This window comes from Chlorocebus sabaeus, chromosome 25 (genome assembly GCF_047675955.1).
Source record: "Chlorocebus sabaeus isolate Y175 chromosome 25, mChlSab1.0.hap1, whole genome shotgun sequence".
Classification (NCBI taxonomy): Eukaryota; Metazoa; Chordata; class Mammalia; order Primates; family Cercopithecidae; genus Chlorocebus; species Chlorocebus sabaeus.
The window spans coordinates 19,238,141-19,253,069 of NC_132928.1; the positions used below are offsets into that span (position 1 = coordinate 19,238,141).

Genomic DNA, 14,929 nt, shown 5'->3' on the forward strand with positions numbered 1-14,929 from the left:
TTGCCATGTTGGCCAGGCTGGTCTCGAACTCCTGGCCTCAAGCAGTCTACCTGCCTTGGCCTCCCGAAATGCTAGGACTACAGGCCTGAGCCACCGTGTCCGGCCAAATGTATCTTAAATCTCACAACCTCTCTACATCCCCACCATTGCCGTGATCCAATCCACCATCACAACTCACCTGCCTGAACCCATGTAGTAGTTTCTTACCTTCCCAAATCTAGCCTGCTTCTCTCCACTTTGTTCTTCACACTGCAGTCAAAATGATCCTTATTTGGAAATTAGCTGGGCGTGGTGGTGGGTGCCTCTAATCCCTGCTACTCAGGAGCCTGAGGCAAGAGAATCACTTGAACCCAGGAGGTGGAGGCTGCAGTGAGCCGAGATCGCACCATTGCACTCCAGTCTGAGTGATAGAGCAAGACTCCATCTCAAAAAAAAAAAAAAAAAAGTCCTTTCTGCGCGGTCATGCCAAGCCAGGGCCTGATCCTGGAACCAGGCTACAGACCCTCAGCTTTGCCCACCACCTCCTGACCATGGACCCCCACAAAGTGAATGAACTTCGGGCCTTTGTGAAAATGTGTAAGCAGGATCCGAGTGTTCTGCACACCAAGGAAATGCGCTTCCTGAGGGAGTGGGTGGAGAGCATGTGGGGTAAAGTACCACCTGCTACTCAGAAAGCTAAATTCGAAGAAAATACCTAGGAAGAAAAACCTGATAGTAAGAAGGTGGAGGAAGACTTAAAGGCAGATGAACCATCAAGTGAGGAAAGTGATCTAGAAATTGATAATGAAGGTGTGATTGAACCAGACACTGATGCCCATCAAGAAATGGGAGATGAAAATGCAGAGATAACAGAGATGATGGATCAGGCAAATGATAAGAAGGTGGCTGCTGTTGAGCCCTAAATGATGGTAAACTGCAGAAAGCTACTGAATTATTCACAGATGCCATCAAGCTGAATCCTTGTTTGGCCATTTTGTAGGTCAAGAGGGCCAGTGTCTTTGTCAAATTACAGAAGCCAAATGCTGCCATCCGAGACTGTGACAGAGCCATCAAAATAAATCCTGATTCCGCTCAGCCTGACAAGTGGCGAGGGAAAGCACACAGACTTCTTTTCTTTTCTTTTCTCCTTTCCTTTCCTTTCCTTTCCTTTCCTTTCCTTTCCTTTCCTTTCCTTTCCTTTCCTTTCCTTTCCTTTCCTTTCCTTTCCTTTCTTTCCTTTCTTTCTTTCTTTCTTTCTTTTTTGAGAGGGAGTCTCATTCTGTTACCCAGGTTGGAGTGCAGTGGTGTAATCTTGGCTCACTGCAAGCTCCGCCTCCTGGGTTCACGCCATTCTCCTGCCTCAGCCTCCTAAGTAGCTGGGACAACAGGCGCCCACCACCATGCCCGGCTAAGTTTTTGTATCTTTAGTAGAGACGGGGTTTCACTGTGTTAGCCACAATGGTCTCGATCTCCTGACCTTGTGATCCATCCGCCTTGACCTCCCAAAGTGCTAGGATTACAGGTGTGAGCCACCGCACCCAGCTGGGAAGCACACAGACTTCTAGGTCACTGGGAAGAAGCAGCCCATGATCTTGCCCTTGCCTGTAAATTGGCTTATAATGAAGATGCCAGTGCAATGCTAAAAGAAGTTCAACCTAGGGCACAGACAATTGCTGAATATTGGAGAAAGTATGAGCGAAAACGGAAAGAGCGAGAGATCAAAGAAAGAACAGAAAGAGTTAAGAAGGCTCAAGAAGAGCGTGAGAGAGCCCAGAGGGAGGAAGAAGCCAGATGACAGTCAGGAGCTCAGTATGGCTCTTTTCCAGGTGGCTTTCCTGGGGGAATGCCTGGTAATTTTCCCGGAGGAATGCCAGGAATGGGAGGGGCATGGCTGGAAGGGCCAGAATGCCTGGACTCAGTGAAATTCTTGGTGATCCAGAGGTTCTTGCAGCCATGCAGGATCCAGAAGTTATGGTGGCCTTCCAGGATGTGGCTCAGCATCCAGCAAATATGTCACAATACCAGAGCAACCCAAAGGTTACGAATCTTATCAGTAAATTGTCAGCCAAATATGGAGGTCAAGCATAATGCCTTTCTGATAAATAAAGCCCTTGCTGAAGGGAAAGCAACCTAGATCACCTTATGGATGTCTCAGTAATACAAACCAGTGTACCTCTGACCTCATCAAGAGAGCCGGGATGCTTTGAAGATAATCCCTACCCCTCTCCCCGAAATGCAGCTGAAGCATTTTACAGTGGTTTGCCATTAGGGTATTCATTCAGATAATGTTTTCCTACTAGGAATTACAAACTTTAAACACTTAAAAAAAAAAAAAAGATCTTTGTTTGGGACACCTGAATGAATTTTCCTTGCTCTTAAGACCAAGACAAAAATCCTTAACATGAGCAAACCCTATGAGATTCGGCCCTTGCCTAACCTCTCAAAATCCCTGCTGTCCTCCCCTAGATTTCTGCTCTGCACTCCACTGTGACTGTTCCTGGATTGCACTAAGCTCCTCCCCACAGAGGGATGTGCACACATGGTCACTATTCTCGGGAAATCTCCTCTGTCCCCTGTCTTTTACCAAGCTAATTTTCATACATTCTTCAGATCTTAGCTCAACCGAGGAAACCCTTCCTGACTCTCCCTCACCTTCTTTGTAAGGCCTTCTGTAATATGCTGTCGCTGCTCCATGTGCTTTTAAATCCCAGCCTATCTCTGTCTTTAATTGCACATCATCCGTGAGACTATTTGATTAGTGTCTCCCTTACAAGACTGAAAGCTCCAGGTCAGCAGGAACCACACGTCTGTGATATCCCTTGCACCATGCAGAGGCATTCCGTAAATATCTACTGCTTATGGAATGAGTGAACGAAGGTGCGAATCCAAAGTGAGTAACAGAGCAGCAAGTTCCAGCCTTGAGGCCCAGGACCGCATTTCTCAGTTTCATGAACCTAACATGCTGGGGAGAGCCTGTTGTGAACCACACAGCACCCTCTCCTTTCTCCAGAGGATACATTTTTTTTAACAGAATATAAATTTTCTTCATGTTTCACGTTCCATACCCCAGTGTCAGCGTGGGGATAGGGGTGAGGGATGTCAATTAAACTCATCTTGGCAATCCCCTCGCCCAGGATTGATTGAGGAATAGGTATAGGACACAAGGCTAGTGAGACAGAAAGGAAATTTGAGTTTTATAAAGGGACAGGAAGACGCTCTTGGGTGAGGATGTGATACTTGGAACCACTGTAGCCTCTTGTGGCCCTGAGGGTACAAAGGCCCAATACATGGCAGAGGCAAAGGCTACTGGTGGGGAGAACCCACCTCCTCAATGAACACATAAAATGACCACCACTGAAACTGCTTATTATATGGAACAATAAATTATTCCTTATTGGTTAAAGCCAGGGTTTCTCAGCATCACCATTGACACTTTGGGGCACATAATACTTTGCTGTGGGCAGCTGTGCATTGTGTGTGGTCCTATGCATTGTGGTATGTTGAGAAGCATCTCTGGCCACTGCCCACTAGATACCAGTATGACCCCCTCCACCACCCATCCCAGTTGTGACAACCACAAATGTCTTCAGACCTTGCAAAATGTCCCCTGGGGAGTAAAATTGCCCCCAGTTGAGAATGACTAGTATAAGCCAACTGAACTAAATTTTCTATTACTTGCAGCCAAAAGCCACTTAACTGATACAGCACCTTTTCCACTTAGTTTACCCATAGCAGATGAATCTCTTTTTATCACACCCCCATCTGCCTCTAGCACCAGAGCTGCTCACAGACCCATTCACATGATTACATCTTCCCACCAACCCCATTCAATCACAGCCTTCCTACTTCTGCTTTACCACTCACTTCCCCAGTCCCAGCTCCAACCATCTCTGCCTCCCCCATCTCCTGCCACTTGCTGTTAGAGCTGATGGCAGTGCTGTCAGTTACTTGCTCTTGCTCTAACATTGCTCTCTGCTACTTCTGCTCCTCATCAGACGGAGGTCAATAGAAGCTTCCTTCAAATTTCCCCTGCCAAGGCTCTTTCTCCACTCCCGTTATTCCTGCCTCACTAATTTCATCTGTACATCCATTTATCCACCCATCCATCCATCCATCCATCCATCCACTATTCAACAATATTTTGCACACTTACTATGTGCTTGGAGCTACAATAGACACTGGATAGTGAATGGATTAAGATATAGAACTTGTCCTTAAAGAGCATGCAGTCTGGCTAAGAAGACAGTTCACTAAGTCAATGAGAAGTACTGTATAAATGTTGAAGATATCTGACCTACTAATAAAAAAAATGCATTTTCACACCCTGAGTGGCCTGCACATTTAATTAGGTACTCAAGATAATGGAAAAAGTGGTCTTTATCTATTCATGGAGCAAGTCTGGCAAAACTGTATCTGCCAATGTGGTTAGTCCAGTTCCAGTAACTGGATGCATCTGGGAGAAGGGAGAGGGCCTGAGAAGAACTGGGTTCTGTTAAGTCAGACTTTTTTTCCCCCTGTGCACTTTTCTCCAACTGGTCTGAATTAGTGAGGTCTAACTGTTTCTATTTAAGAAAAAGGCAACAAAATCTTGAGGGCGTGCCTCCAAAAATCTTGCCAAAAGGCACACATGCACGCACACACACACACACACACACATACGCACACATCACCACCACCACCAACTCCATCATCCACACACTCTGCCCTCGGGACAGGGACACACAGTGACATACACTGTCAGGCAGTTAAGGAAAAAGCAGAAATTGGGCATCCGTTCAAACAGCTTGAAGTTAAGAGATGGAAGACGGCTGCCGGGAGGGCAGAGCAGAGAGGGGCTTTGGTAAAGGAACCGCTCCAAGCACAACAGAAAAGGTCTCGCCTGAAGATTCTGGATTTCCTCTTTGGTTCTTTCAAAGAATGAGTCTCTGGTTCTATTTGGCTGGGGGACCAGCACTTGCGGGGTGTGGCCTCGGGCTCCCTCTTCCCCTGCACAGTAACGCTATTGTTCGGTAACTGCGGCCAATTTATGGAAAGAGGTGGAATGTTTATGTAACTGACTCCGCTTTAGACAAGACGTTTGAAAGGGGAAAAAAATGACGGATGGAAGGAGGCCAGTCCAAACATGGTTTTTCTTCCTTTCTGGACACAGATGTTGGAAAAATGAGGAGAAGGAAGGAGGGAGGGAGAGAAGAAAGTCAGGGTTTGAGAAAAAGTGCCAAAGTCCAAGCTGGCCAGAGACAGCCAGAGTCTGTCTCTGAGGCCAGGGGCAGAGCCTTGGAGCAGAACCTCCGTTTTTGGAAGCTGCTGCTTTAATTAAACAGGTCAACCCAATCAGGACAGCTCTGGTGTGGGGTCTGGATCTCATTAGCCTAACATGGGTGGGGTGGGGCTGGCCTGGGGGAGTGGATCCCTGGTGTGTCTGTAGTTGGGGGCAGTCTGAGATGAGGGAACTTCTTTACTGCTTTCCCCAAAGCCAGACCCCAGGCAGCTGGAGCTGCCAGGAGGGGCAGACCACAGATGGAGAATGCGCTTCATTAAGCACGAGTCAGTCCGCTCTGCAGCCTGGAGGCCCAGGCAGACTGGAAAAATCAGAACTGCTTTGAAAGGGAGTCACAGGAACAAATCTCACCCCTTCACTCAGCCCAAGTGCGGGGTAGTTAGGAGAACAAGATCCATACCTATACTTTCCCTTGAACCTGGGTTGGGCACTGAATGGCAAAAGCAGAAGTAAGAAGAAGAGATGATTGTCTTCCAGGTTACAGGACTTCTGTCCTTGGGAGCTCCATCTGGTAGGGGAGACTGGTTCCTGCCATTAAAGATCCCTGGTCTGATGGGGGAAGAACTCAATCCTGCACTTGGGGATACCTAGTAGATAGCCCCTAACCCTGGGATCCCTAGTCTGGTGAGAAAGGCAGGACTGTAGTAAATGAAACAATAATCAGACTCATACAGAATTGGCATGTAAGCAGGTTCAGTGAGTTTTATGCAATGTGGAGACATCATATGCTAAAGGACTTATGTTTACAGTGGATCAGGGTTAGGGGTAGTTCCTAGAGGAGGGAAGGTTTGAGCAGTAAGATGACCGTGGCTTGGCTAGGACCATAGCCTGTGTGTGAGCATCTGTGATGATGCATTCTCGATTCTTAGGGTACAGGACTTAGGAGCCCATGTCCCCAGAGGTCTCAGTTCAACTGGCTGGGTGTGGTGAGGTAGGGCCTGGAGGTCTGACCTCTCTCAAAATAGGAGAATAAAGACAAATCAGTTGACCACCTGGTTTTCCCCAAGGGCTGGCTGGGTCAGGTTGCAATGACATTTCTGTCAGCACATCCCAGAAGCCAGGGACTGTCAGATGTCCTCCAAGATTAAGATGACTATATAATTTATCATTTAAATGAAGACTTTGGAGAGGGCAGGTGTGTTATTAATCATTATGCTGGGCCCATAGGCATAAACCAGGCCTGTTCCAGATAAACCAGGACATTTAGCCTCCCTCCCTTCTAAGATCTTTAAGGGCCTGTGTGTGTGTGTAGCTGAGGGTTATGAGAAACTGAAGGATTAGCTTCACATATTCTCCTCAACACCCCAATTCTACTTGATTTTTAGAGAAACATGATTATTATGGTAAATAAAACATGTATGTATACAATGTGTGCTTATAAATAGTATATGTGTGTATCTATATATATATTTCTAGATAGATGATAAGAGATATATACACATATAATACAGAAGTCACATGAATTTTTTAAAAATGTGTTGAAATTAGGCCAGGTGTGGGGGCTTATGCCTGTAATCCCAGCACTTTAGGGGGCTGAGGCAGGAGGATCCCTTGAGACTGGGAGTTTGAAATCAGCCTGGGTAACATGGTGAAACCCCATCTCTACAAAGAAACTTTAAAAATTAGCCAGGTGTGGTGGATATGCCTGTAGCCCCAGCTACTCTGGAGGCTGAGGTGGGAGGATCGCTTGAGCCTAGGAGGTCCAGGCTGCAGTGAGCCGTGATCACACCACTGCACTCCAGCCTGGGCGACAGAGTGAGACACTGTCTCAAAAAAAAAAAACAAAAAAACAAAAAAACAAAAAACAAAAACAAAATTAAGTTAAAATGAGAGACCTCAAAATATAGTTGTCAGAGCAAGTCTCCTGGGACTATGTCCCCAGCATCAAAAAGGGCACTATCATAGACATATTCATGGCTGCCCAAATGTTTTCAATACCCTCTTGATATTTTGATAGTTTTTCAAGGACGCATCCTACCTTTCCAACGAAAACTAAAACAAAAGAAAACTGCCCTTATTTTTTCATTTCCATTGCTGCTAGGGGTGCTAGTCACATCAATCTGAGTCAATCTTTGTCTCTGAACAGAGTTACCCAGGCACAGGGACATGGCAGAAAGGGGTCCTCCCTTTTTGCTGGCACCAGATCACAGCAGGTACAGAGTGGGTAAGAACTGGCAGCTTCCTGCTCCTGACGGAGGCAGCAGCTCCCCTGGCAGCCAGATCTGCAGTGTGGCTCTTGGAGTCATCCTGGAATCTCAGACTCAAGTCTGTTTTTCAGTCCTCTCCATATCCTTACTTCATGCTTAAACCAGATGGGGGGATTCCAGGTTTTTATATTTGCTTTGTTTTACAAAGAAGGACCCTGATCAATTAAGAGGATGCAAGGGCAAAGTTTAAGGAGACCTGTTACCTACAGTGTGAGGGATGGGGAAATTTAGCCCCAAAGGATGAAACGGCTGCATAAAACAAAACCATCCCATCTATCTGTTGCCCAGCCCCAGCCTCTTTGAACACCCACTTGCTCTCTTCTGTTCTTCCCTCTTCTTCCCCTTCCCTGCCCCATCTCTGGAGCTCCATCACATTTCATGTCCTTGCTTCACACTGTTCCTCAGAGGTAGGGAGGTCAGGGGGTGCTTCTCTCTGGAAGGTAAAATGCTACTCTGGAAGGTAAAATGATGTGTAGAGAGTGCAGGATAGTTGTGCAGCTGGCTAGAGGTGGAGCTGGGATGACACATTCATTCTTAATCTGGATCTCATTGTGTAGGGGCTTGGTGTTTCCCAAGCCGGGGCTCCCTGGAGCCAGGAGCAGCTCAGGCATCTGTAAACCTCATTATAATTGGTATATAGTGAAAGGGCAGACCGACTCAGATTTCAAGTCCCACTTTTGCTCTGAGGCTAGTGCAGTCCTGGGCAAATCACTGGCCATCTTTGGGCTTCATTTACCTCATCTGTCAAATGAAGAGGTTGGTCTAGATCACAAATTCTTAACCTTTTGGGTATCATAGACTCCCTTAACAATCTGATCTTTGGGCCAGGTGAGGGGGCTCACGCCTGTAATCCTAACACTTTGGGAGGCAAAGGTGGGCAGATTGCCTGAGCTCAGGAGTTCGAGACCAGCCTGGGCAAAATGGTGAAATCCCGTCTCTACTAAAATACAAAAAAAAAAAAAAAAAAAATTAGCCGGGACTGGCAGTGTGCGCCTGTAGTCCCAGCTACTTGGGAGGCTGTGGCAGGAGAATTGCTTGAATCCAGGAGGCAGAGGTTGCAGTGAGCTGAGATCACTCCACTGCACTCCAGCCTGGGCAACAAAGTAAGACTCCAACCAGAAAAAAAGAAAAATCTGATATTTGGCCAGGTGCAGTGGCACACACCTGTAATCCCAGCACTTTGGAAGGGTGAGGCAGTTGGACTGCTTGAGGTCAGGAGTTTGAGACCAGCCTGGCCAACATGGCGAAATCCCGTCCCTACTAAGAATATAAAAATTAGCCAGGCATGGCAGCGCATACCTGTGATCCCAGCTACTTGGGAGACTGAGACAGAAGAATCACTTGAACCCAGGAAGCAGAGGCTGTGGTAAGCTGAGATCGTGCCACTGCACTCCAGCCTGGGCAACAGAGCAAGACTCTTTAAAAAAAAAATCTGATCTTTTTCATTCATCCCCAGTCCCTCCCCCTAAAAACTGTACAGACAATGTTTTCTGTAAAATTTCAAGGGGATCATGGACTGTTTAAAGTCCATTATTCAGTAAGAGGATTCAAAGCTTTTTTTTTTTTTTTTGATCAGACTCCCAAAGGGATCTATGACCCCCAAATTATAAGAGCCCTGCTCTAAGGGCAGCTTGAGCAATGATTCTGGAGAGCTCTATGGAAAAGCCTGCCTACTGATCTTGGCTCTGCCCCTTGAAAGCGTTTCCCTTCATTGAGCCACAGTTTTCTCACCTATAAAATAAGGATAACGATACCTGTCCTGCCAACACTATAGAATTGTTGGGAGAATTACACCGTAAGGGAGGTGAAAGTTTTTTGTAAACTGTAAAGTGTTTTATATTATAATAGTGATCAATCAGCCAGCTCCCTTTCCCCTTTCTAAAGCCTGAGGGATGGTGGCAACATCAGGCTAGAGCTGGCAGAGTTCCTGGTAATGCACAAGGGCCTGAGAACTGGACCCCAGGAATGTTGTCTCTTACAAATGGGTGACTCTCTCCCCTCCATGGGACCTCACTGAGGCTTCATCCTGTTCCACTGCTCCAGGCCCATAAACAGCACTTCCACTGGAGCTCTTTGTTCTCTGCAGTGCCCTCTTCTACTCAGCATGCTGACCGAGCCTGCCCACTGTCTGGAGAGGTCACATGCTCATGCATCCACTGCTATTCCACAAGGTAGCAGAGAGCACTCAGGGAGGTAGGACGGGCATGGTGAGTACAGTGTCATCTGTACCAGCCTGTCGTCCACTCCATGACACTCCTAATTTCTCAGGCCACACATCTAAATGTGAGGTTCAGAAAACATGAACCTAGGACTCATTCCCCTTGGGATGCTGTCAGATTGAGGGCATGCAGAGACAGGCATCTGCAGCTTGAGAAGGAGCCAGGATACACACTCACACACATACACACACAATCGCAATCGCCCAGGAAGGGCCTGTCTGTCACAGGCCTGGCCTGGCCTGCATGGCACCGAGGTGCTACATCAAAGGAGAGCAGTGGAGTCGGCGATTACTCGGGCATGTGGCTCACCTTCCTGCCAGTATTTTCCCTGACAAGACTTTACTTGCCACCCATATTTTCCTCTCTGGTAACAGAGAGGATTAAAGGCTCCTCAATCTGCTTCTAACTAAAGCCCTCACCACTCCAGGAACTACTGAAGCTACTGTCTGCAACTCCTCCTCTCCCCCAACCTGCCTGCCCAGTCTTTGGCTCTGCCACTCTAGGATAGCCCCACACAACCCTCCCTGGGCTGTGGGGATGACGCTGGAAGGTGTAGACCAGAGCCAGCCAGCCCCAAAATGTTGACCCTCTGGTGTCGGGGAGTTTTCACTGAGCAGTCTCTGGGAGTGATGGCAGCTTCCATTGTCTTTCCCAGTCCTTCCAAAGTCTTGAACTAGGGAGATGGGCTAAGGGTCCCCAAGAAGCAAGAACATGGTGCCCAGAGGGCACAGAGGAGAGGGGATGTGGTTGTGAGCCAGATGGGGGCTGCATGATTCCCTGTACAAGGGATCACGGAGATCCAGGCCTTGACTTGTCCGATATGGTAGCCACTAGCCGTATGTGGCTATTGAGCACTGAAATGTGTCTTGTCCTAATTGATATGTGTTGTCATTGTAAACTAGACCCCAGGTTTCAGACTTAGCACAAGACAAAAAAGAATGTAAAATATCTCATTCAAAATGTTTATATTGATTACATGTTGAAATGACAATCATTTATATATATTTGGGTTAAATAAAATATATTATTAAAATGTTTTATAATTTAAAACTGTTTTTTATTTTGTCAAAATTAAGGGACTGGGTATGGTGGCTCATGCCTGTAATTCCAGCACTTTGGGAGGCTGAGGCGAGAGGATTGCTTGAGTCCAGAAGTCCAAGACCAGCCTGGGCAACATAGCGAGACCTTCTATTAAAAAAAAATTTTTTTAAATTCTTTTTAAATTGAGACAGAGTCTCACTCTGTTGCCCTGGCTGAAGTGCAGTGGCACAATCATAGCTCACTGCAGCCTCGACCTCCTGGGCTGAAATGATCCTCCCTGCTTAGCCTCCTTGAGTTGCTGGAACTAACAGACGTGCAATACCACACCTGGCTAAGTTTTAATCTTTAGTAGAGACAAGGTCTCCCTGTTTCCCAGTTTGGTCTCGAACTCCGGGTCTCAAGTGATTCTCCAGCCTCGGCCTCCCAAAGTGCTGGGATTACAGGTGTGAGCCACCACACCCAGCCTTCATTGTTAAAATTAATGTCACCATTTTTTTTGAAATGAACTTTTTTTTTTTTTAATGTGACTACTAGAAAATTGAAAATGACATTCATGATTCGCATTATATTTTTATTGAGCAGTGCTGGTCTAACAAAAGCACAGAGTTCCCCACGGGGGATCAGCCACAGAGAGGGGACCAGTGAGAGAGGACCTGCTGTGCCCATCTTGAACTCTTCTCTACCATCAGTCTTGTTCAGCTGCGAACAGGAGCCTCTGAACAGCTTGCCTGAGAATGAGACTGACCTGGAGCTAGAACTAAAGCTCCTGACCACATTTTAATGCTCTGTTCTCTCAAGACAGGGCCCCTCATTCCCTCACACCTGGGGCTGGGTTGATAAATTTGTGGCTTATGGTGCAGGGGAGGAGGAAGGTACCCCTAGGGTATCCCCTGGGCATCTGTCTAGGGGACCTTCACTGCTGGACTCACCGAAGTTTTAGGGACCAGAACGTGGTGGTAGTTCATGTTTATTCCTGCCAGGAGCCCTTGTCACAGCCTGCAAGCTTAGAAAAGAGAGATTCCCCTTCCAATGTAGGGCATATTCTATTATTTATTAACCCCGAGGAGGCCTGCCCACGATGGCCTTCCAGCTGGTTAATTGGATTTCATGACAACTTTTTTAAAAGGAATGTTCTGAGGAGCAGTGTTGTGTCCTGCCCCAGGGGTCCTGTGAGGTTTCCTCCATCTCCTTGAAAACGCAGCCACTGTGGTATAACGTGGAGCTTTAATCATACGTGTCAGTGTAGCTCCAGTCACATCGGAAGCTGTGGTGGGGCTGACACAGCCACTGATGCTCCAGGATGGGAAATAAGTCCCTTTCTTACCTATGATAGAGAAAAGATACTATGGTGCCTGATGTGCGGGGGACTACTAGGTCACTTGTGAGGCACTTCTGCTTCGATTATAGTCCCTCGTAGGTGAAAGTGTGCTGCTTATCACAATCAGCATGTCATAGGTTTGCATTTCCTTCTGAGGAGACATTAATAGATGTAAGGTCCTATGATAACAGCTATTAGCATGGCTGAGGCCCCTATTTAAACAGTTGCTTTGAGACTAGGCGGCTAAACACTAGTATTTCACGCATGGGCTCACTACTCTTCGTCCAAGGTCAGTTTTGCCATGGTTGTTTCATCCAGAGGATGTTCAGGGGAGGGCAGAAGGGGAGCCCCCTGCAGATTCATGGCCACCCACTGTCCCATGGCCTAAGCAACAGCTAAGGAGAGGGACAAAACCTGCTGTACAAAAAAAGCTATGTATGCACAAAGCTGCATTTTTAAGGACAGGCAAGAATTCTTGGTGTTATGGTAGAATTTACTGGAAAACCCTTATAGACTGTTAGTTCCTGCCAGAATGGGTTATTTACAGGGAGGCCTACTGAGGATGGAGACTGGGAAACTTAAAACAAGAAGGTAAGGAGCTAACCCCCTGTTTAGTGTCTTTCTTGTGTAGAGTTCTGACACTAGACACTTACAGTAAGTATGCGCCCATAAACCACTATCCCATGGACCCGAGGGAAGAGCCCCTTCCTAGGATTTGGAAGGGTCCCTGGAGAGAAGGAATAGGGGTATGTGTACTGAGGCACTAGAACCCCTAGGGATGTGTGCGGTGGAAGTTCAGATAGCCATGGAATCTATCCTTTGACTGGGTGCTCTCTTTATCTGGAGGACTTGCTCATACAACAAGAAATTGTCACCCTAAACTATTCCCCCACATCAACAAGGACAAGGATCTTAGAGCTATTCATACTGTGTGTTTGGCATTATGTAAAGTGACTTACATACACCATCCCAATAACTTAGCTATGGGTATCGTTAGCCACATTTTGCTCATGAAGAAGACTGCGCTTAGAGAAGTCAAGACATTTACTCAAGGTCACAAAGTCATAGGAAGCCAGGGTTGTAACTAAGCTCTCTGATTCCAAAGCCTATGTTTAATTTCTACTTTATAATGCCTTCCAAAAAAAAATGTCCCCAAAAACTATGATTCAAGTTGAAAAGTAATTCTGGGGGGGGGGGGGGTATTACATTTTATGTATCACAGAACAGAACTATAGTAGCCCTGGCAGGCTTCACACAAAATGTGGACCTTGAATTGGCCTTGAAGGCAAGTTACTCTTTGTATAAGTGGGAGCATGGAGAGGTTATCCCAGGCTAAGGGAAAAGCTGGAGTGAAGGCTGGGAGGTGAAAAGTTGCAGGTCAGCAGGAGAGGACATTGAGAGGACAGACGTGGCTGGAGCAGAAGGTTCCCCCCAGGGAGCAGAAGGTGGGGCTGGGCATATAGCCTAGGCTGAGGTCTGGAGGGCACTGAAAGTCAAACCTGGGAGGTAAACTGCTCCTATTTGCCTGGTGATTTAGGATGATCAGCTACAGAATGGATGGAATGGAAATGCTGGGGAACTTAGGGGCGCCCTGGGCAGGGCTGAGGCTCTGGACTTCACCTCCGGGGACCTTAATCTCCCTTGCTGTGAGAAGGGTAGATAAGCCTGAGTGCTCAGAAACCTGGGCCCCTGTGGAGCTTGGTGATGCTAAGGCACCTGAGGGATGCTAAACCACCTAGGTTGTGGCTGCCAGGTACAATGGCAGAGGTGCAATGGTAGCACCTTCTTTTTCCATGTAAAGATAACTAGAGGGAAATCATTGACTAATTGTGTGAGAGCAGAGGGAGGAGTTCAGGTGACTCTGAGATTCCAGTTGGAGGATGTGAACAGAGTATCCTTTCCTGCAGTTGGTCCCTAGCACTGCCTGAGGCCACACCCAAGGCTAGGAGCTCCAGTCCACCCCCTGGGCACTGGCATTCTGCATGCCTGGCTTGGAGGTAGGGTCTCCCCAACTCCTCCCTGCCCCCTCTGCAGAAAAGCTGAGACTTTTCCCATTTCTCCTGCCTCTTGTTTCTCTAATTTTATGATTGTATGAAAACAAAGTTCCCAAATTGCCTTTAATTAGCTTTAATAAGACAGCCTTTTTGCTAATTAAAACGATTATTAAGAAACCATTTATTGAGAAAGAACACAGTTGTTAGAACCTACGAGAATTCTGAACTCTTAATAATAACAGCAGCAGCCACCACCAGCCCCATCAGGTCCCAGAAACTCAAACTGGGTAGTGCTCAGGCTGGGGGCCCAAGATTTCCAACTTCTCCCTCTCTCCAGAGCACCTTGTGGGCAGATGCTGCCTGTAAGCCTATAGTTGCTCCTTTTCCCAGCACTGAGGTTCTCTCTGTAGAAAACGTCCCCGGTAAGTAAGCAGGGACAGGTGCCTGTTAAAGGGTCTGATGCAGCCAGAGTAAAGCTGAGCAGGCAGTCAGGAGGCCGTGAAACCTCCAGTCACTTCATCTCCCTGGACCTTTATCTCCCCTGCTGTGAGAAGGGTAGGTGGGCCTGGGTGGCCTCAGAAGCCCAGGGCCCTCTGGAGCTTGGTGATGCTAAGGCGCTGGTTGGAGCCTGCACTGTGGAAACCCACACCTCTGGGTAATGGGGGAGTCTGGGGCTAGCAGAGCCCAGAGCTTATTTCATCCTCCTCTCCTCCCTCTCCAGGAGGGCTGCTCAGGCAGCTGAGGCAAGAGACTCCTGTCGCGAAGCTGTTGAGGAGATTCGGAGACTCTGGGCTCCCGCTAGGAGCAAGCAGGCGCGGTGCAGCGAGGCGAAGCCCAGGCGCGAGGCCCGGAACGCGGAGGTGCACCTCCCCGGTCTCCGGGTCCCTGGGTCC

The 14,929-nt window shown here is 47.5% G+C and overlaps 1 pseudogene; it reads left to right on the forward strand.

Annotated features, from left to right (window-relative positions):
• The first annotated feature begins 530 nt into the window (after positions 1-530).
• LOC103230146 (hsc70-interacting protein-like) lies at positions 531-2,067 on the forward strand (annotated as a pseudogene).
• Positions 2,068-14,929: the final 12,862 nt, after the last annotated feature.